Source organism: Corylus avellana, chromosome 4, assembly GCF_965113065.1.
Source record: "Corylus avellana chromosome 4, dhCorAvel1.hap1.2, whole genome shotgun sequence".
NCBI lineage: Eukaryota > Viridiplantae > Streptophyta > Magnoliopsida > Fagales > Betulaceae > Corylus > Corylus avellana.
Window position 1 is genome coordinate 11,466,574 of NC_142493.1, and position 21,153 is coordinate 11,487,726.

Sequence of the window (21,153 nt, forward strand, 5' to 3'; positions counted from 1 at the left end):
CATTCCCCAACCATCACCAAAGATGTAAGAATATATATATGTCCATTTAATTTGTGGGCAATTGTTCATACTTGTTTGGGTAAAGTCTACATACCCCTTTCAAACTGCCACCCAATTGACAATATGCTCCCCAAACTTTCAATTGTGACAATGTCTCCCCAAACTACCAAAAATTGTCAATGTCCCCTCTAAGGCTAGCAAAAAAGTAAAAATGCCCATATGTATTTCTCAATAAGACAAAAATACCCCTATAAATTCAAAAAATAAATAAAAAATAATTTTTTCAATTTTTCTTTTTAGAAACTAAAATTTTAATTTAAAAAGAACGATTTTTTTCAAATGAACTTTTTTTTTAAAAAAAAAAACAGAGTTTTTTTTTTTTAACGGAAATTTTTATTTAAAAGAAACATTTAAAAAAAAAAAAAATTGTTTTAGAAAACGAAAATTGTTAATTTTTTTAAAACATAAATTTTTATTTTAAAAAGTTATATTTCAATTTTTATAGCAAAAAAAAAAATCAAAATTTTTTAATTTTTTTTCTTATACAAAGGATTTTTTTTTTTTAAAAAAAAAAAATTAAATTAAATTGGCCACCCTTTGGATTATTATTATTATTATTATTATTATTTTTTTTAGGAGTTTTAGTATTTTTTTGTTTTTATTTTACTAAGGGTCGTTTAGTCATTGGGGGAAACATTGACAATTTTTGGTAGTTTGAAAGTGACATTGTCACAATTGAAAGTTTGGGGGGTACATTGTTAATTGGATGGTAGTTTGAGAAGGGTATGTAGACTTTCCCCTACTTGTTTTTGTTGATTTCTTTTCATCGTGAGAAAAATCGAGGCTATATTTGTGGGTTGAAGTATTGGATGAAACTGTATTTCTGGGTTTAAGATTTTAGAAGACTATTGTCCTTGTGGCTCTTACTCCCTCTCTTTCATAATGTTATCAATAAGTTAGTGAGTGTATGTTTGTGTATAAACTAAGCTTTAAAAAAGCTCAATTGTAGTCATTAATATAACTAGTTCAGGTTTTCACAGTTAATGTGCAATTGAGGAAAAGTTGATGGATTATTGGTCCATATTGGGAGGAACTAGATCTAATCAAGTTCATTTGAATTAAAGAGTATCCAGTTAGTTATATTATTTGATGAGTATTTTTGTTTTTTCACTTTTTGAGGGCATAAAAATACTCATCTAATATAAACTAAATAAATATTATCAAATTCAAATGAATTAGAGAGGATCTTAATTCGTATCGAAAAAGATGAAGAAGAGTCACTTAAAACATGCAGTTTGGACATGTGCATTAGGAGCAATTAATGGGTCACTAAGAAAGAGTTACTAATTTAAGCTCAAGGAGTGAAAATAAGTAGAGGGAGGTCTAAAGTTGTAGGGTAAGACGTCACAAATAAGGATAATAAATAGAGAAGTAACAAAGAGTAGTATTTCAGTAATAAAGCGGAGATCGCTAGTTCGAATCCTCCTTCTCCCTCTTGTGTGGATATGTAAAAAAACCAAAAAACAAAAAAACAATTAGTAGTATTTCAGTAAGATATGGCTGTTTCCGATTAATTGAAAAAAATGATCCATAAAGCTGACCTGATTTAATTGAGATTACTTAGTATATTGGATTAAAGATGAAACCTATGAACCAAAAAATTGCTCTGCTTCCAAAAGTGTGATTGCTATGGTTTATAATGACCATAATTTTTCTTTTCTTTTTTCCTTTCTCTCTAAACCTTCTTTTCTTTTTCTACTTTTTCCCCTATTCTTCTGCTTTGTTCTTCTCTTCATCTCCACATATTCTTTTTTTTTTTTTTGGTACATATATGGTCCTTTATTCTTATTTTATCTTTATCTTTTTCTCTACACATTCGTTTCTTGCAAGTTTAGATATTTATTATAAGACACATCAAAGTTAGCACATAATATTAAAGTTTAATTGGGTAAAGTCCACGTACTCTACTCAAACTACGACCCATTTCACAATATCCCTTAAAACTTTTAGTTGTGACAATGTCTCCTCCCCCCAAAATACTAAAAAGTGTCAATGTCTCCCCCCCAATGACCAAAATACCCTTCATAGCCGAAGGCCAGTGGGGCATGGCCCCCACAACTTTTATTTTTTTATTTAAAAAAAAAAAAAAAAGAGGTTTTTTATTTTATTTTATTTTATTTTTTTTCAGAAAATAAAAACTGACTACACAAGTAGGGAGTAGGAAATTATAATAAACAAGCATTGGCGTAAAAGAGAAAATAGATTTTAACATTTCTTTTTTCATTTTCTTTAATAGAAGAATCAAATGAGCAAAAAATTCTTGCATCAACCTTTCTTTTTTTTTTTGGAGCTTGGCAGAGTCGGTCTTTAATTTTAACTTAACGTTATCATTCGTTTATCTTTCCCCGGTTAGTGATTTTGTTATCTTTAGCTAACTATCACTGATCATCAACCTATGAAGATGAGTTAGAAAACTATTGTAAAAGTAGGTTTGTTTAAAGATATGGAGTCGATTCTTAGGGGTTTAATAATAGAGGTATTTTATGATTAAAATACCTTAGAATAATATGTTATCTTTATAGATAACATTAGACTAGAGATTAGCATTTAAATATTAGAGATAAGTATTATCATTAGAGTAGTTAGTATAATTTAAATATTGGGGATAATTATTATAAGTAGTTTATTCTAATTAATCTTTTATTTTACTATACATTGTAATTGTCTATTTAAAGACATCAAGCTCATTAATTAAAGGTATCAGAAAATTAATCACAAACCTTGAGTTTGAAAAGGATTTTTTAGGTTTGAGGGAACCTAAAATCTGTCCCTGTTACGTATTCACGTAACATTTAGTATCAGAGTCGCGTTCTTGTTCAATGGCGAATCCAAGGCTGGATCGACTTGAGCAGCAAGTTGGTAACCTCATGACTATGGTTGAAGGCTTTATGAAGAAGATGGAAGAAAATAATGAGAGGATTCAAGAAAAATTGTCTGCATTGATTGCCAAATTTGACGATGGTTCAGCTGATAACAACGATGAACTTCATTCCTACGATCAGCCACAAATGGTGCTACCGCCATATCCCATGCTATCACTATATTCCCAGCCACCGTTGGAGTCCCAACCAACCAAAACCATCCACAACGCTGTCAAATCGCAAGACCCATCGCAATGTTATTACATTGCACAGTCAATTGTAAAACAGCAAATTAAAGCCAGGATGAAATGAAGGAATGTTCATCATTGTACATAGCCAAAACCAGGCAACTATGTCCACCCCGTGCTCCGTTGCAAGCGCCTCATCGCCATCCTGTATCACAGAACAATAGGTAGTCCAATGTTCATTGGCAGCAGCAAGTGAGTGGGCTTGTGCAAATTTGGACGCTTGATGACAAAGAATTGATCCTACCTCTTGAACGGCCACCAAGGGAACGCCTGAAACGAGTAACCAAGGAAGAAAAGAATTTCTAGACCTTGAGGACAAGGTCTCCTTAAGGGGAATGGAATGTTAGGGGTTTAATAATAGAGGTATTTTATGATTAAAATACCTTAGGATAATATGTTATCTTTATAGATAACATTAGATTAGAGATTAGCATTTAAATATTAGAGGTAAGTATTATCATTAGAGTAGTTAGTATAATTTAAATATTAGGGATAAGTATTATTAGTAGTTTATTCTAATTAATCTTTTATTTTACTATACATTGTAATTGCCTATTTAAAGACATCAAGCTCATTAATGAAAGGTATCAGAAAATTAATCACAAACCTTGAGTTTGAAAAGGGTTTTTTAGGTTTCCTAAAAATCTAAAAGGTCTAGGTTCCCTCAGAACCTAAAATCTGTCCCTGTTACGTATTCACGTAACATCGATGAATAAAGATATTAAGAAGTTTATTCCCAAACTTCTGTTTGAAAAAGGCATTGGTTCCCTCTAGGCTCTAAGAACCTACTCAAATTTATCTCATAATGCGCTTCAAAAATTGAGCACGCAACGCATAATTATTTGTTCTATTTTTCCTTGTCTCCAAATATTCTTTTTCTTTACTACATATTCCTTTATTTTGATTTGTCCTTTTCTTGGTTTCCATATCTTCTTTTCTTTTCTTTTTTCTTTTTTTTTTAAATAAAATATATATATATATATATATATATATATATATATATATATATATGTGTGTGTGTGTGTGTGTGTGTGTGTGTGTGTGCTCCTTTAATTTATTCCATTGCTTCATCCTTTAATTTCTCTATCTCTACACCTTGTTTTTGAGCAGAGTTTAGACATTTGTTGCAAGCCTCACCAACGTTAGCATCCAATACTGAAGTTTACCATTCTTTCTTACCAGGCCTATTCATTTTTTTTTTTTTTTCTTTCTTTCTTTTTCTTTTTTCTATTCAGGCCTCTTCAAGTTTACTTCAAGATGTAACTAGCAACCATCTGGTGGCCACTCGAATTGTGTGTAGTGAAAACTTCCTTATGACTTCCGAACCAACCTTTGGGCCAACTTTAGTCAATAATTATATAGGTTTAATTGACGTGTGATAATTTAGTTTAGTTTAGTTTAGTTTTTTCCTAAGCAATATAGAGGGCTAGAGGAGAGGGGCATTTAATTTTGGGGGGCATGTTGATGGTAGCTCTTTCAATAATCTTCGTTCAAACCTATATATATATTACATTCTTTCCTTTTTTTCTCTGATGACTGGGAATCTCTCCTAGGTAGGATCACTTCGTGTATGCATGCTTTGCACCCCTTTCAGCATGGACTAGTCGAATCGCGATCTTAGACAAGAGGCAGGCCCTAAGAGGCATTTTGTACTTAGTGAGTTTCGAACTTAAGACCATTGGGAGCATTCAAAGTCCGAAGCTTCCACCAACGTTTAGATATTGTAAGTTGGGTTTTCTTGACAATGCGTCTTATTCACAATGCCTTTTGACCCTTGAAATAAGATCTAATTTTCAAGAAAAACCAATTGGCAAGTAATTCTACAAATGAATGAGCTGAAGGGAAAATAAAAGTTGCTGATTTGATAGAATGAATTAATAATTTTGATACAATTCATTAACTACAATAGCAATTAATAATCCTCATAAGAAAAGTCCCACAACCAACGTCCAGGCAAAGCATCTGGTTTGGAACATAAGTCTCCGGCCACTACGAGAAGAGAGAACCCTTCATTTGCATTTCTTGCATGAAGATTTTTAAAATTCATTCAATATCATATAACAAAATGAAATACTCGGTTGAAAAGAGGCTAGAATGTGTAGAGCACATACATATGTGCGTATATACTACAAACATAGGAATATTCGGTATGTCTAAAGCATAGCTTTCCTTGTGTGGACAACAGCTCTCAAGAAGATTCTCATTGGAAAGATAAGATGGATTGGTGTTGTATGTTTAAACTTAATTGCTTAGACTCTTTGGTTTTTAATTATTTGCTATTCGGTAGGGGTGAAAAGGAGAGCGGTTATCAACCGCTCGCTAACCGCTAACTGCACTAACCGCTTTTGAAGGTTAGCTGTTATTAACCGTGCTAGCCCATTTTCCTAACTGCTAACCGCTAACGGCCTATATATATATATATATATATATATATATCTTTTAAATTTTAATTTTTTTTTTTAAAACAAATTCTTTTAAAAATGGTTAGCAGTTATTAGGGTTATTAACCGCTAACCACCGGTTAACCACCTAAGCGGTTAGAGGAGGCGGTTAGTGAATTTTACTAACTGCCTAAGCGGTTACGGTTAGTGGTTTTAGCCAATAACTATTAACCGCTTTTTCATCCCTAATGTTTGGTGGATCACTTTATGCCTCATCATGTAGACCACCTTGTACATACCATGTGTTGTTTCATGTACCCATTGCACCCTGACATGGCGTTTAGAAGTGAAGAATGTAAATAATGAGTTTTGGGGTGTAATCAAACGTAACTAAGTATGAGGCAAAAGGAAGTAAATCAATCCCTTTGTGGAAGCACTACTTTAAGGGAAATTCAATTGTATCTTTACACCGGCTAATTTACGGGCTTCGATATTGCCTAAGAAGAAGGGATCTCTAGAATTAGTGATCACATTTAGAATCACATAACATTTCAACGACTTGCCAAGTGGTCTACTACTAACTTAGTGTTTGAAAGCATTTTTAATACATCTCCTATTTTATTTTCTACTATGATTAATACTCGCAAGGATCTCCCTCCTTTCGTTTGTATTTCCTCAAAAAAAAAAAAAAAAAATGTCAAGGTGTTGTTGAAAGCATGACATAGTACATTACGTGGTAGAAGGAGAGTAAGTGATTTCTTTAAGATTCAGAGAAGTCCATAGCCAAAAAAAAAAATTACATTGTCAAAATAATTAGAAGGATAAATCCATAGTCAAATCTTTTTTTAGGGAAAATTTTATGCAAGGGTAATTAAGGAATAATAATGGAATATAATAACAAGAGTATAATACTAATGTTTGGTAGTGTGAATGAATAATAGTTTGGCCCAATTGTAATAGGCTTTTTGTTAGAGTGTTAAAGGGATCCAATAACTATTTAGAGTCCATGAAAGGGAAGCTCACCTTGTAAAAGCATTCACATTAGCTTAGTCATTTTTCTTTTTATTTAACTCACAATTCTATAGAATATGGAAAGATGTCACAATTCTATAGAATCATGTAAGAACGTTGTCCTTAAAAATTGATTTGTGCCTCCTAAAGTATATAACTCGGTTCGATCGGATCTTCAAAAGAAGGAAATATAGATATTACTTTGTTTGATAAGGCTAAGGTAGCTAGATGGAAAAAGAAATATCCCAAAACTAGATATATCAATATAGGACTTAATCAAATAGAAATTACAGCACTTTTTAGACAAGGAATAGATACTCCCGTCTTAGCCGTGGTCCTAGACAAAAGGTTTAACGACCCCCTTAAAGCAGTAATTGGTGGAGTCCAATCAAATCTTGTCAATGGAGTAGTATGGTTTAACATTAGGCCAAATTACTTTATCTCTATCAATGATCCTAATCTGGAAGACACAGTTAGGATAAGAATAAAAACCAAAGGAATAGACATGAAAGAAAGCTCTCATGATCTATCAATTCGCTGGAAAACAATCCACGAATTAACAAGACTACCCCAAACGTCTACAAAATATTTAGAAAATTTTTTTGTAGAAATATTTGAACCTGGACCTTTTGACACAGAAATTAGTCCTAGACTAATATACTGGAAGGATTTAGAAGTCCCACGACAATGGCTTCTAAGTGATCTAGCAAAAGATCAAAATAAAGAGACACCAAGTCAGATATCCCTTCAAGCCTCAGGAAAAAACCTATATTTTTTAGATAATAGGGTTCAGAAGTGGATAAAAGATTTTCCTCATCAAGAAAATGATGAATGGGAAAAATTTGCTAAGCTAAGCTTTAATACACCTAAGAATGATGAAGGAGCAGAAAGCAGCAGTTCTAATAAAAAAGCTATTGCAATGAAGAATATACAAATCCCGATTATTCCAGGAACAAATCACCTCAAAAATAAAAAGGAAGAGGTAAAAAGTGCAAAAATCTATCATTTTCAAACAGGAAATGAAGAAAATTACTTTTTCTCCTAGTCAAGGAAAGAAAAGATATATGTATGTGCTAGGAAAATTTAATTTCTTAGGATATAAACCATATAGCCTTAGTATCCGTATAGATACTGGAGCTACGATCTATAGCTGCAAATGGAATGCACTTCCTTCTGAAAAATGGATGCTTATGAAGAGCCCCATTGCAGTCAAAGGGATAGATGGAAAAGAAACAAAGATTGAATATAAAGCAAAAAAATGTTGCAATTTGGATGAGCAATAACAAATTTGTAATTCCAAAGATACTTTGTTTCCCAAATTTGCATGGTGATTTTCTACTAGGAAATAATTTTATAAGTAATTATCTACCTATGCAAATTCATCATAATTTTGTGGCTTTAACACTCAAAAAAGAGTTACTAAACATCCCAATACTTGAGCAACACAAGTATAAGTGTATATCAGACTTCGCGATCTTTTTCTCCAAGAAAAAAATATATTCGTAGAAAAAACAAAAACTCTACAAATAGAAATTATACAAACAAAGAAAAACATGCATATGTTTTATGTGTAACGAAGAAGGTCATATTGCTCCTCAATGTCCTAAGAAAGGAAAAGGAGGAAAGAAAATGATTGCTTACCTTCTTCTGATTTTTCCCATTATTTTAACCACTGCAAGGTGTCTCCTTGAAGTGTTGCTGCTCTTTTGTCCATGTATTTTTATAGTTGCTTACTATAATAGACAAAGATTGTGCCCAATCATTAATTACTTTTATCTAATCTTTAAAATGAATGTTTGTTCACTACAAGAAATCTACTCATCAGGGGCGACTGTGAAGTCGACGCTAATAGTTACCTATTAGCGTCGACTTTTGAAAGTCGCCCCTAATAGGTGGGTATTAGCGTCCACTTAATAGTCGACCCAAAAGATAAATATTAGCGTCCACTGTAAGTCGATGCTAATATACTAGCGGGAATTATACCAAGGCGGGAAAATTATTAGGGGCGACACTATCACTATTAGCGTCCACTATTAGTCGACGCTGATAGTTTAGTATCAGCGTCCACCAGTAATGGACGCTAATAGTCAAATATATAAATAAAATAAATTAATTGTCCTCAATAGAAAGTGGACGCTGATGATGGAGCATTAGTGTCCACAAAGTTGACGCTAAAGTTCTTATAAAAAAATAAAAAACAAATTAAACTAAAAGCTCAATAGCGTCCACCAAAAGTGGATGCCGATGATACATCATTAGCGTCCACTTTGCTGATAACTGAGCATTAGCGTCCACTCAAAGTGGACGCTAAAGCTCTTGAACAAAAAAAAAAAAAAAAAATTAAACTAAAAGCTCAATAGCGTCCACTCAAAGTGGATGCTGATAATATATTATTAGCGTCCACTTTAAAGAGTGGACGCTAATGCTCAGTTATTAGCGTCCACTTTTAAAGTGGACGCTAATAACTGAGCATTAGCGTCCACTCAAAGTGGACGTTAAAGATCTTGAATAAAAAACAAAATTAAATTACAAGATCATTAGCGACGCTGATAATACATTATTAGCATCCACTTTGAAAGTGGACGCTAATAATTGAGCATTAGCGTCCACTTTGAGTGGACGCTAAAGAGCTTGTACAAAAATAAAAAAATAAAAATTAAACTATAAGATGAATAGAGTGGACGCTGATAATATATTATTAGCGTCCACTTTGAAAGTGGACGCTGATAACTGAGCATTAGCGTCCACTCAAAGTGGACGCTAAAGATCTTGAACAAAAATAAAAAATAAAATAAAAAAAATTAAATTAAATTACAAGACCAATAGGGTCCACTAAAAGTGGACGCTAAAGAGCTTGTACAAAAAAAAATAAATAAATAAAAAAAAAATAATAAAAATAAACTACAAGATCAATAGCGTCCACTCGAAGTGGACGCTGATAATATATTATTAGCGTCCACTTTGAAAGTGGACGCTGATAACTGAGCATTAGCGTCCACTTTGAGTGGATGCTAAAGAGCTTGTACAAAAAAAAATAAAAATTAAACTACAAGATCAATAGCGTCCACTCGAAGTGGACGCTGATAATATATTATTAGCGTCCACTTTCGCTGATAAGTGAACATTAAAGTGGACGCTAAAGAGCTTGTACCAAAAAAAAAAAAAATTAAAAAAATTAAACTACAAGATCAATAGCATCCACTTGAAGTGGATGCTGATAATATATTATTAGCGTCCACTTTGAAAGTGGATGCTGATAACTGAGCATTAGCGTCCACTCAAAGTGGACACTAAAGATCTTGAACAAAAATAAAAAAAAAAATAAAAAATAAAAAAAATAAAAATAAATTAAAAGATCAATAGCGTCCACTCAAAGTGGACGCTGATAATATATTATTAGCGTCCACTTTCAAAGTGGACGCTGATAACTGAACATTAGCGTCCACTTTAAAGATCTTGAACAAAAAAAAAAAATAAAATAAAATAAAATTAAATTACAAGATCAATAGCGTCCTCTTTTAAAAGAGGACGCTGATAATATATTATCAGCAAAGTGGACGCTGATAATATAGTCCACTTTGAGTGGACGCTAAAGCTAGAGCTTGTACAAAAATAAAAAAATAAAAAGCAAATTAAGCTAAGAAATAGTTTAAAAAATTGTTTGCAATATCGTTTAAAAAATGACCAAAATGAATATTAAGAACTTCAAAGTTCAAAAAATGGTTAAAAAATAGAATAAAATTTTTTGTTATTATATATGTGTAATTATAATTTATAACATAGATAGACCTTTTTTTTTTGAAAAGTAATGTATAACATAGATGGACTTATAACATACATTGAAACTAAGTTTCTAGATACTTAATTATTGTATTAGTATGTATTTGTATATTTATATCATATTATATATGTATAATTTGTTATTATAGAATCACATGATTTAATAATCAGTTGATAATGTCATATAATCATATAAATTATAGTGATAATACATTATACTTAAATATTATGAAACTTAATTCATGAAGAATAGGACAAAGTTTTCTAAAAAAAAAAAAAAAAACATTATTGGATCATGTTCATATGTATTATCATTCTAATTACATTAGATCATACTTAATTAGTTCATCATATCATTGTTTTTTGAAAATAGTTAACTTACTTAGTAATACTAAGTTAGTATATATTAACGAACAAGTGTGTATAATATATATATATATATATATATATATATATATATATATATATATTAAGTAACATATAATTTGTTTTTGTCAAAATAACCTATAATAAATTATACTAGGTTAGTAATTTAATATATTAACTTATTTAATATGTTAGTTTATTAAGTAACTAGTTATTAAGTCTTTGGGTACTTAATTGTTGTATTTGTATGAGTTTGTATACTTCTGACTTATGTCATATTATATATGTATTTTTTGTTATTATATAATTATATGATTTAATCATCAATTGATCATTTTATATAATCATATAAATTATAATGGTAGACCATATGACATAACATCAAACTTATAATGATATCTACAGCATAATACTCTAAACATAACAACATCATATATCTCTAAACAAACACATTGTTGATTCTAATATTAATCACTTAATTTGTGATATATATGATCATACAATATAATAATTCACATAATCTTTTTTTTTTTTTTTTCTAATTACAATTCACATAATCTTTAGATCATGTGATCTACCACTTAACTTAATAGTAATACTAAGTTAGTATATAGTAACTAACAAGTATGTATATTATATATTCATATATTTAATACTCATACAAATATTAATATATAATTTTTTTGTTTGTCAAAATAACCTATGGTTAATTATAGTAAGTTAGTAATTTAATATATATTAACTTAGTTAATATGTTAGTTTATTAACTAACTAGTTACTAGTTAGTATGTCAATACTAATAGATAACACACATGTATAATAAAATAACTAATATACATAGAAGTATTGAGTAACATTTACTTAATTATATTTACTTAATATATATTAATTAACTAAATAATATGTTAATTTATGAACTAACTAGTTAGTATGTCAACTAATACATACAAATAAATATTAAATTATTCATATAACATATACTATTTAATTATATATATATATATATATATATATATATATATATATATGTGTGTGTGTGTGTGTGTGTGTGTGAACGAGCTAATGAGTCGTGCTAACGAGCCGGTTCGAGTCTTAAACGAGTCGAGCTCACGAGTCCCCGTCGAGTTTGATCGAACGAGCCGGGTATGTATCACTAATTAATCGAGCAGGTTTCAACAGTAACGAGCAGACTTGTACAGTGTCTAGCTCGAATTCGGATCGTGCTTAATCGGGCGGGTATCGAGCGAGCTATCGAGTTGTATTAGCTCGCTTACACCCCTAGGTTCAATTGAACATCTAAAAATGATAGAAAGTCCTTTATACCCTCAAAACTTTTATAAAATTATAAATTTTCTCTTAATCATCAATATATATATATAGGGTAAAATCCATATACCTCCATCAAACTACCACCTAATTGACAATGTGCTCTCTAAACTTTCAATTGTGACAATGTCCCTCCCAAACTACCAAAACATTGTCAATGTCCCCCCTAAGGTTAGCAAAAAGATAAAAATGCCCCTATGTATTTTTCAATAAGACAAAAATACCCCTATAAATTCAATAAATAAATAAAATAAATAAAATTTTAATTTAAAAAAACAAAACGAAAATTTTAATTTAAAAAGGAAGATTTTTTTTTTTAAATAATTATTTTTTAAACGATTTTTTTTTTTAAAGAAAAAAAAACAAATATTTTTTTTAAACGATGTTTTCTTTAAACAGAATTTTTTATTTAAAAGAAACGGAAATTTTTATTTTCTTAAACGAAAATTGTTAATTTTTTTTAAAACAGAAATTTTTATTTTAAAAAGGTATAAAAAAAATATTTTTCATAACAAAAAAAAAAAGAAAGAAAATTTTTAATTTTTTTCTTATACAATGGATTTTATTTTATTTTTTTTAATTTTAAATTTGCCACCCTTTGGATTTATTTATTTATTTTAGTTTTAGGTTTTTTCTAGAAGTTGTAGTATTTTTGTTTTTATTTTACGAAGGGTAGTTTCATCATTTGGGGGAACATTGACAATTTTTGGTAGTTTGGAGAGGAAAAATTGTCAGAATTAAAAGTTTAGGGGGTTATTATCAATTAGGTGGTAGTTTGATGGGGTACATGAATTTTTCCTATATATATATATATATATATATATATATAAAAGGAATTAATTGAGGAAAGTGGTAGAACGACCCCGTTTTAGGGAAAATTTTGCCGGCATCCATCAATTATATTTCGCGCTAGATATTTCGCACGAAACTTGTGTTTCCCTCGCTAACCTCCCTCATCACTCTCACTCTCAATCTCTCTCTCTCAAAAACACCCCCCTCTCACTCGATCTCTCTCCTGGTGCTCACCTCTCTCTCACTCCGGCGCCCAGTGACCCGCACGGTTAAGAGACATGGAGCTGCAACTTTTCGCACGCTCTCAAGGTGTTTGATGGATGGGATGCTCGAATGAAACTTGGCTACTTGGCTTCGTTAAACGTAGAGTTCCTGGGGTTTTCACAAACATTTCGAATTTTCGGGCGTCTTCTGTAGAAAAGAAAGAAGGAAGCTTTGGTTTGAATGGTACTGTTTAAGCTCCTTTTGAGCTTTTCTTGATTAATTTCTTGGTGAGCCTCTATTAAGTTCGATTTTGATGCTATATTTTGGCGGTTTTGGGGAGTAACAAGCTGTGAGTTTTGTTTTGTTCTTTGAGTTTGATTCCAAATTTCAGATTTTGGTCGGAAATTCGTGGTGGGTATCTGAGAATTTGGATTTACATCTTGGTGATCGGGATATTATAGGGGTTTCTTGGAAAAATTTGGGTCGGTGGCATATGGTGAAAAATTGAAGCTTTTGAATGGTTTTGGATATGAAGCTCTTTTAGGGTTTTGCTTGTAAGAGGTTTAGGCATTGATGAAATGAGAAGGATAGTATAGTATGCGTTTGTTTGGGATGACAATTCAACTACGTATGGGTTTCATAAAGACAAGTTCTTTCATTGTTTTGGTAATTTTGCTTTGCACCTTGGCAGCAGTAAGTTCGGAAGAGAGGAACAATGATGAGGAAGTGTTTCTCAGGCAATTAGTTGAGCCGGCGTCTTGGGAGATAGATGAAGACCTGGTGAGAGACTATAACTTTTTTGTTTTTGTGTTTTTGTTTTTTCCTTGCATTAATTGTCTTAGGGGATTATTATCCTAAATGACATTTTGTATGCAATATTTCATATTGAATGGCTAGATGATTTTTCTTTTTTACATTTTTATTTGCAGCACAACTATAACACACTTTTATGCTCTGATTGTATGATAATGACGGTGGAAATTATGTCTGATGAAACTATCATTTGGAACAAATTGACACGGTAGTGCCAATGGTAGCCAATGGTAAATCCAGTAATCAGTTCAAGAATGTATCATCTTAGTTTCTCGATGATTGGTGTAGACTATGTGCCGGTGGAAGGGGAAAAGTTTTTCATTTGAAGCATTCTTAACTCTAGATTGTCGTACTGTTAAATAGTTTCTGGAATGATTTGTTTTCAAGTAACACATTTTGATGTCAAAAGTGGTCATTTCCATGCTGTATTTAAGTAACTTGTTCGCTATAGTGTTGAAATTTTATCTCTTGATTATATGTTCTGAATCTGCTGTTTTTGAAAAAAGGAACAGAACACGAAACAAAAAAATTATATAAAAATATGGTTTAGAACTTCTTGGTTTTTATTCATAAGTTCAACTCTCAATAGCTTTCGCATTAAGATGTATGTTTGTGAGTGAGTGAGTGAGTGCAAGTGGAAATATGATACATGTTTAGACAGTTTACCAATTCCGGATTTGATGTGAACATTACTGAGATTATAGGAGACCTGCTTCATTTCTTAACATGTGATTGTGATAAAGGCTCCAAGCTTATGGCAATTCTGCATTGATATAATGGGTATGCTTCAAAACTACAGAAATATTCTTTGGGAGCAAAAATCATCATGCTCTCCCCCACCCTGCCACGTGTTCACCTGAATGCTTTTGGGGTGTACTCTCTACTTTTTCTTTTCCATTGAAATGGGGAGGTGGGGTTCACAGTGTTGCTTTTGTAGTCAGGCTTGCAATATATATGATCACCCTTTCAGTGTTACGTGTAGTCATTGTTAGGTAGTGGGTCTATTATGAAGTATTATCAATTAGGTTATTTAGTTCATTAATGTTTTATAGTTGTTTTATTATTTTAATATTGTTGTGTGGGTAGGACTCTTATGTTATGTTTATCTCTTTTATCTTGTTATTTGTTATTTGGGTAGGATTAGATTTCCCTATTTTAAATGGAAGTCCTATCTCATGTGGGACTCTATTTTTTATTTCCTTTAAATATTGTATTATTTATGAATAAGAAATCAATCAAGTAAATTATTCAAACCCTGTGTTTGTAGGAGTTAAGAGCACCTCGAATTGTTCATAGGAGGTTTAGGATTCCTCGAAAATCCTACCATATCAATCTTTCTACTTAGTTCTCATCACGTTACGTAAGCACGTAACAAAGTGGTATCAGAGCCAACTTTTCGTAACCCACCGCTTCAAGTTATGGAGGATTGTCTATATCAATGTGTTGGTCTAGTGCATGAACTCCAAAGAAAAGTGGAAAAATTCCAAAGAAAAATGGAAGTGCGTGAACTCCAAAGAAAAGTGGAAGAATGCCAAAGAAAAATGGACGAGTCGTTTGGCAGATTCGAGAGCACTTTAGCGGAAATAAAAAATGAACGCCTATAGGAGCAGCAACAAACGATGTTACGGGTGCAAAAGCCGCATGCCCCACATTGCCACGACAACGCCAAAACTCAGCCGTCATGTTCAAAAATCCGACCACACCACCATCATCACATCGAAGTTCCACCATCAAAAATTCATTTGCACAATTCAGTCCATCAGCAAACACAATTTCACCATACCAAACCGGTCTTTAGCGGGACAAACCCCATCAGGTTCTCATTTCACAACAAAGACAAGAAATTTGGTGATCAATGCAACCTGGTTTTGTGGTTCACCAGAAAAAAGAAAAAGAAGATTGCCTTCTTTGTTTGGTTTAGAAAGAAACGAAAAAAAAAAGATTTTCACCGCAAGATTTTTACGACCTTGAGGACAAGGTCGATTCAAAGAGGGATGGAATGTTACGTGTAGTCATTGTTAGGTAGTGGGTCTATTATGAAGTATTATCAATTAGGTTATTTAGTCCATTAATGTTTTATAGTTGTTTTATTATTTTAATATTGTTGTGTGGGTAGGACTCTTATGTTATGTTTATCTCTTTTATCTTGTTATTTGTTATTTGGGTAGGATTAGATTTCCCTATTTTAAATGGATGTCCTATCTCATGTGGGACTCTATTTTTTATTTCCTTTAAATATTGTATTATTTATGAATAAGAAATCAATCAAGTAAATTATTCAAACCCTGTGTTTGTAGGAGTTAAGAGCACCTCGAATTGTTCATAGGAGGTTTAGGATTCCTCGAAAATCCTACCATATCAATCTTTCTACTTAGTTCTCATCACGTTACGTAAGCACGTAACATTCAGCTGTGTTGGAATTCCAATTGGCAACAATTATTTAGAATTAGGTAAGTGGTCACTGCTAAAAATTGGGAATGGGTGGATGGAGAGTATCAGATATGTTAATCAATATTCCATGTTGTCATATATTTATTCCGACACATCAATATTGACCTCTATTAAGGTTGTTTTTCTAACAACCATCTATTTACTTAAGCTTACATGGTAATCTTATTACTTGTTATCCTATTTGAGTTAGATACCAACCTATCTTTTTATTGTTTTTTTTGTGGTTTTTTTTTTTTCACTCATATATGGTCAGATTTTTTGTGTCTTAGTTTTAATGTATTCCATTGTTCATAGAATAAAATTTAGAATTTTTTTTTTTTTTTTTTTTACTGTGGAGAATGGCTTTCATACCTAGTGTAGCTTGATTGGCATTACATAGATGCACTCTTAATTTTAATATTATTTACATGCTTTTGAACCTATTGTTTTGTTGATTTTCCATGTGTTGCAGCTCATGCCCTTATTGTTGGATTGTGATGCTTCTGCGTGTGTCCAAAAGTTAAATTACTACCCTTGGTCTTTTCCATCATTAAACTCCTCTCCTTACACTGAGAACATAATTGAGTTTTTGAGGTACATATAAGGTGAGATTCTTTGATTCCTCCATCCCTACTAAGAACAAAAAGAATCTGCCAATCGCACCACACCCTTCTAAGGAAAGAAAATGAAAAAAGAAAAAGGGAAAGAAAAATTAAAAGAAAGCAAGACCCATTTGGTTTTCCCTTCAATCACCAAAAAGAAATATCCATTATGGTGGGTTTTTGCCATCAATGCTATGAATTTATCATTTTGCTTTATGACAATTTTGCTAGGTTCTTACTTCTTACTTTTATCTTTCTGCAGTCCTTGGGGAGCATGTTGCTGTTCCAGTATCTTGTAAATTTTCTTGAAGGAGATATACTACCTCGTAACAGTTTACATGAAGGTAGCTGATATCTGTTGCTTTTATGCCTTTATGTCTTTGGGAAGTTTAAGTAGCTAATTGTTGTGCGGCAGAAGCTATGAACTGGACATTTCTGAGGGAATCTTTGCTCAACATGCTTCTGGTATACTCTGGTTGTGACGTTCCACATCGCCTGGGTATGGAGATGGGGATGTGCTTAAATGTATACTACACCTTAATGACAACAACGCGTTTTAAAGCCGTGATGGTCATGATCTCATCAGAACTCCGCAGTTAAGCGTGCTTCTGCTGGAGTAGTACCAGGATGGGCGACCTCTTGGGAAGTCTGGTTTGGGGGAGCTAAAAGCGGATAATATTGTGTGTCATTGAGGTGGAGTGTTACAAATGGTATCAGAGCCATTGCCCAGCCTGAGATGGGGGGAGCGTGCACAAGCCCAAGAAGGTCGCTAGCGGGCACTTGCTGGGACGGATGCCAAGAATGGGCTAATCCCATGAGGGTCGCCAGCGGGGACGCTGGGTCCTAAGAGGGGGTGATTGTGACATCCCATATCGCCTGGGTATGAAGATGAGGATGTGTTTAAATGTATACTACACCCTTAATGACAATAACGCGTTTTAAAGCCGTGATGGTCATGATCCCATTAGAACTCCGCAGTTAAGCGTGCTTCTACTGGAGTAGTACCATGATGGGTGACCTCCTGGGAAGTCTGGTTCGAGGGGAGCCAAAAGCTGACAATATTGTGTGTTATTGGGGTGGGATGTTACACTTGTCCTTCAAACCATGAACATTGAAGGGATTTTTATGTCTTTCATTATCACTACACTAGTCATTATGGGATGGTGTATATCATGGCTCTTGCAGTGTCTTTATTTGCACTCAGCTTTAACTTCTTAGCACTTCCTATGAGGGACTATTTCATGTTTATTTGAAAGCATGCGAAGTTGTTCAGACTAGATTTCTTTTTCAGGGGTCGAGAAAATTAAACTGCGAAGGCTTAGTGAGGGATTGCCTGGCCATTAGGTGTGGACGATCTCAAATTCAATCTGCATTTAGTAATCATAAGATATATCCAGAGAATTCTGTGGCAAAACCACCTGATAATTGTGACACTGCTGTGGCAATTGCTTTGCCTGAAAGAGGAAAGAAGACCTGCATTGCCATACAGAAACTTCTGAGACTGGTATGTTCCTTAACATCCTTTAGTTCAGGGCATTTTGAATCAGTATCATTATGGGCTCTAATATGGTTGACCTTTTAGATTATGGAGCTTGATAAATTGAAGAAGAAAGCAGAAATGCAAGGTTATACTACCAGAGCTGATGGTGTGAGGTTACTGTTTCTTATATACTGAAATTATTGGTGCTTGTGTGTGTGTGTGTTTGCATATTTATATAGTTGTTGGAAGTTGATGTGTACTTGAATTTGGTGCAGAACCCCACTGGTAGAGATAATTCTGGATGAACTAACTTACAATAGTGAGATCCTTTCCCCATTTCTTCAGGTATTCATCCAAATATGGTCTTTTGCTCTCTCTCTCTCTCTCATAATGAAAGGAAAATATGATTAAGTTGAAGAAAATAGAAAGAAGGGAGAAGAAAGCCTGTATTCTTCAATATCTAACCATACGTATCGTATCAAAAAAAAAATGCTTTAATAGAAAACCTAATACAAATTACTATGGTAATATAGTTAACGCAGATTACAACAATAAGGAAAATAAAAACTAAGAATAATGAAAATGAAATCAAGCATAAAATAGGATCAGTATTTAAGTTTCCTAATCAACACTCCCCCTTAAGCTGAGGCAAAAATATCAAAAATCTCGCATGCCCAGCTTACATAAAACTGTGTAAAAGACGCTACTAGATAGTCCTTTTGTCAAAATATCTGCAAGTTGTTCTCATGACTAGATACAATGTACAGATTAATCTTGCACGCAACTTGTCCTTGATAAAATGCATGTCAACTTCAATGTGTTATCATGTTGGGCTGGATTATGGAGGATGTAGTTGCAACTTTGTTGTCACAATACAATCTCATGGGGTCGTTAAAATTATGCCCAAGTTCCTTAAACAATATTTTTAACCATAATAACTCATATCTATGTGCCATGGCTTGGAATTTAGCTTCTGCACTCAATTTAGCAACTATCGAGTGTTTTTATGACACTAGCTAACTAGAATACCATGCTGAAGAAAATAGAAAGAAGTGAAAAATAAATAAGGGAGAAGAAAGCTTGTATTCTTCAATATCTAAACCATTCGGCATCTACATGCTTAAATAGAAAATCTAATACAAATTACTATGGTAATATAGTTAATGCAGATTAGAGCAATAATGAAAATAAAATAAAGAATAAAATATTATCAGGGATTAAGTAAGTTTATTAACAGTTGATTGCCTTGATAAGGCATCAGGCCTTTCCCAGGAAACAATGTCATAGGTGTCAGCTAGCACCTCTGACCACATACTAACAAAACCAATATCTCTTGTTACATATTGACAATGGGGATAAATTATTTACAGTATTTGATGACTTTTACACTAGTCTAGGCAGTTCTTAAACAACTATAATTTCAGCTGATTATTTAAATCCTAAGTTGGCAAAATTTTTTCTGATTGTATAAGTTTTCCTATGCATTGATTGCGTATTAGTATTTGCTTTTAGTTTGTAAAGGTCCATGTTTCCCTAGTTTCTGGTGATCATAGTTCCTTGTGTTTTGGTAGGCTATAATTTCAGAGTACCTATTTTATTAAGGAGGCCAAGATTTTTTATTTTGGTTGGTCAATAATGAGGATGGTTTACAGGTATTCAATGAACCTAAATGGAAACTGGAAATAATTTTGCAGTATTTCTGGAAATACACAGCTAAGGTAACTAAGTTGCCAGATTTTTGGTACTTCCATTTAAATTGACCCCAAAGATTTATGTCTGGTGTTTTCCATTATATTGTCCTGCAAGTCTTTTTGACTTAGTCATGTAGTACAGCCTGTATTTCCCACTATACTAATATCGTAGTAAAGTTAAAGTTAATTATATCTCATTCTGCACAACCTTCTATTCGCACACGGAGATCGAATGGTTCTTCAGATGATGCAACATTTAGTGGAGCTTTGAAGTGCTTTCCAAGTAGTACTAGCACAAAAGGCATCATAAAAAAGATTGGTACAGAAGTAATTCAGTTGCTTTTAGCACATGGTTTTAAGGTGATTTTCATCTTTTGTCAAACAACATTTATATATAATGTTTAATCCAGAGTGGTGCTATTAGTTGCTTTGTTCTTTTTGCCATTCCTTGATGCCCTAAGCTACATGTTTTTGACTGTGATGTATAACGTTTTACTACATGATTCGTTCTGTGCACTATATCTGTCGTTATTATATTCTCATTTATTAATATATAACTAGGTTTTATGTCTTTTCCTTTGATAGTTAATACCTTGCGTGACAATTTTTACCATTTAGAAATGTTGGTCAGTTTTTTGTTCACTTTTTAGTCACCTATACCATTTTTGTATTTTTTATTTTAATTTACTTGCATGACTCTCTTTCAGGCTCATTTGTTTCTATCGACCGAACAATGTCCTGCTCTAGGTATCTCAGATTGCAAGGAAGATGTGAGCGGCAACTCTCTTGTGGAAGTATGCAAGAATATGATCTATTGATCTCTGCTTTCTATTGTATGAGAAGAGCAGATGAGTAAGGCTCATCACCATTCCGCAGTTTAACATGCTTTTGCGAATTTTCTTTGCATGAGTTTTCTGTCCTCATGGTATCTGTAAGAAACCTCAAAATCTATTGACACGACATGCTTCCATAAAGGAAATATTATTTCCTCGGATAACGTTATAGTTGCAACATTAGTTCTAATACAACATGGAAGTCATCATAGTTCATTTTGAATCATGCCTATACTAATTCTTAAACTGATCAGATAGGACCAGTAGTGTTGATA

The 21,153-nt window shown here is 32.6% G+C and overlaps 1 pseudogene; it reads left to right on the forward strand.

Moving 5' to 3' along the window:
• Positions 1 to 2,879: 2,879 nt before the first annotated feature.
• On the forward strand, positions 2,880 to 20,901 carry LOC132172478 (negative regulator of systemic acquired resistance SNI1-like; annotated as a pseudogene).
• The last annotated feature ends 252 nt before the right edge of the window (positions 20,902 to 21,153 follow it).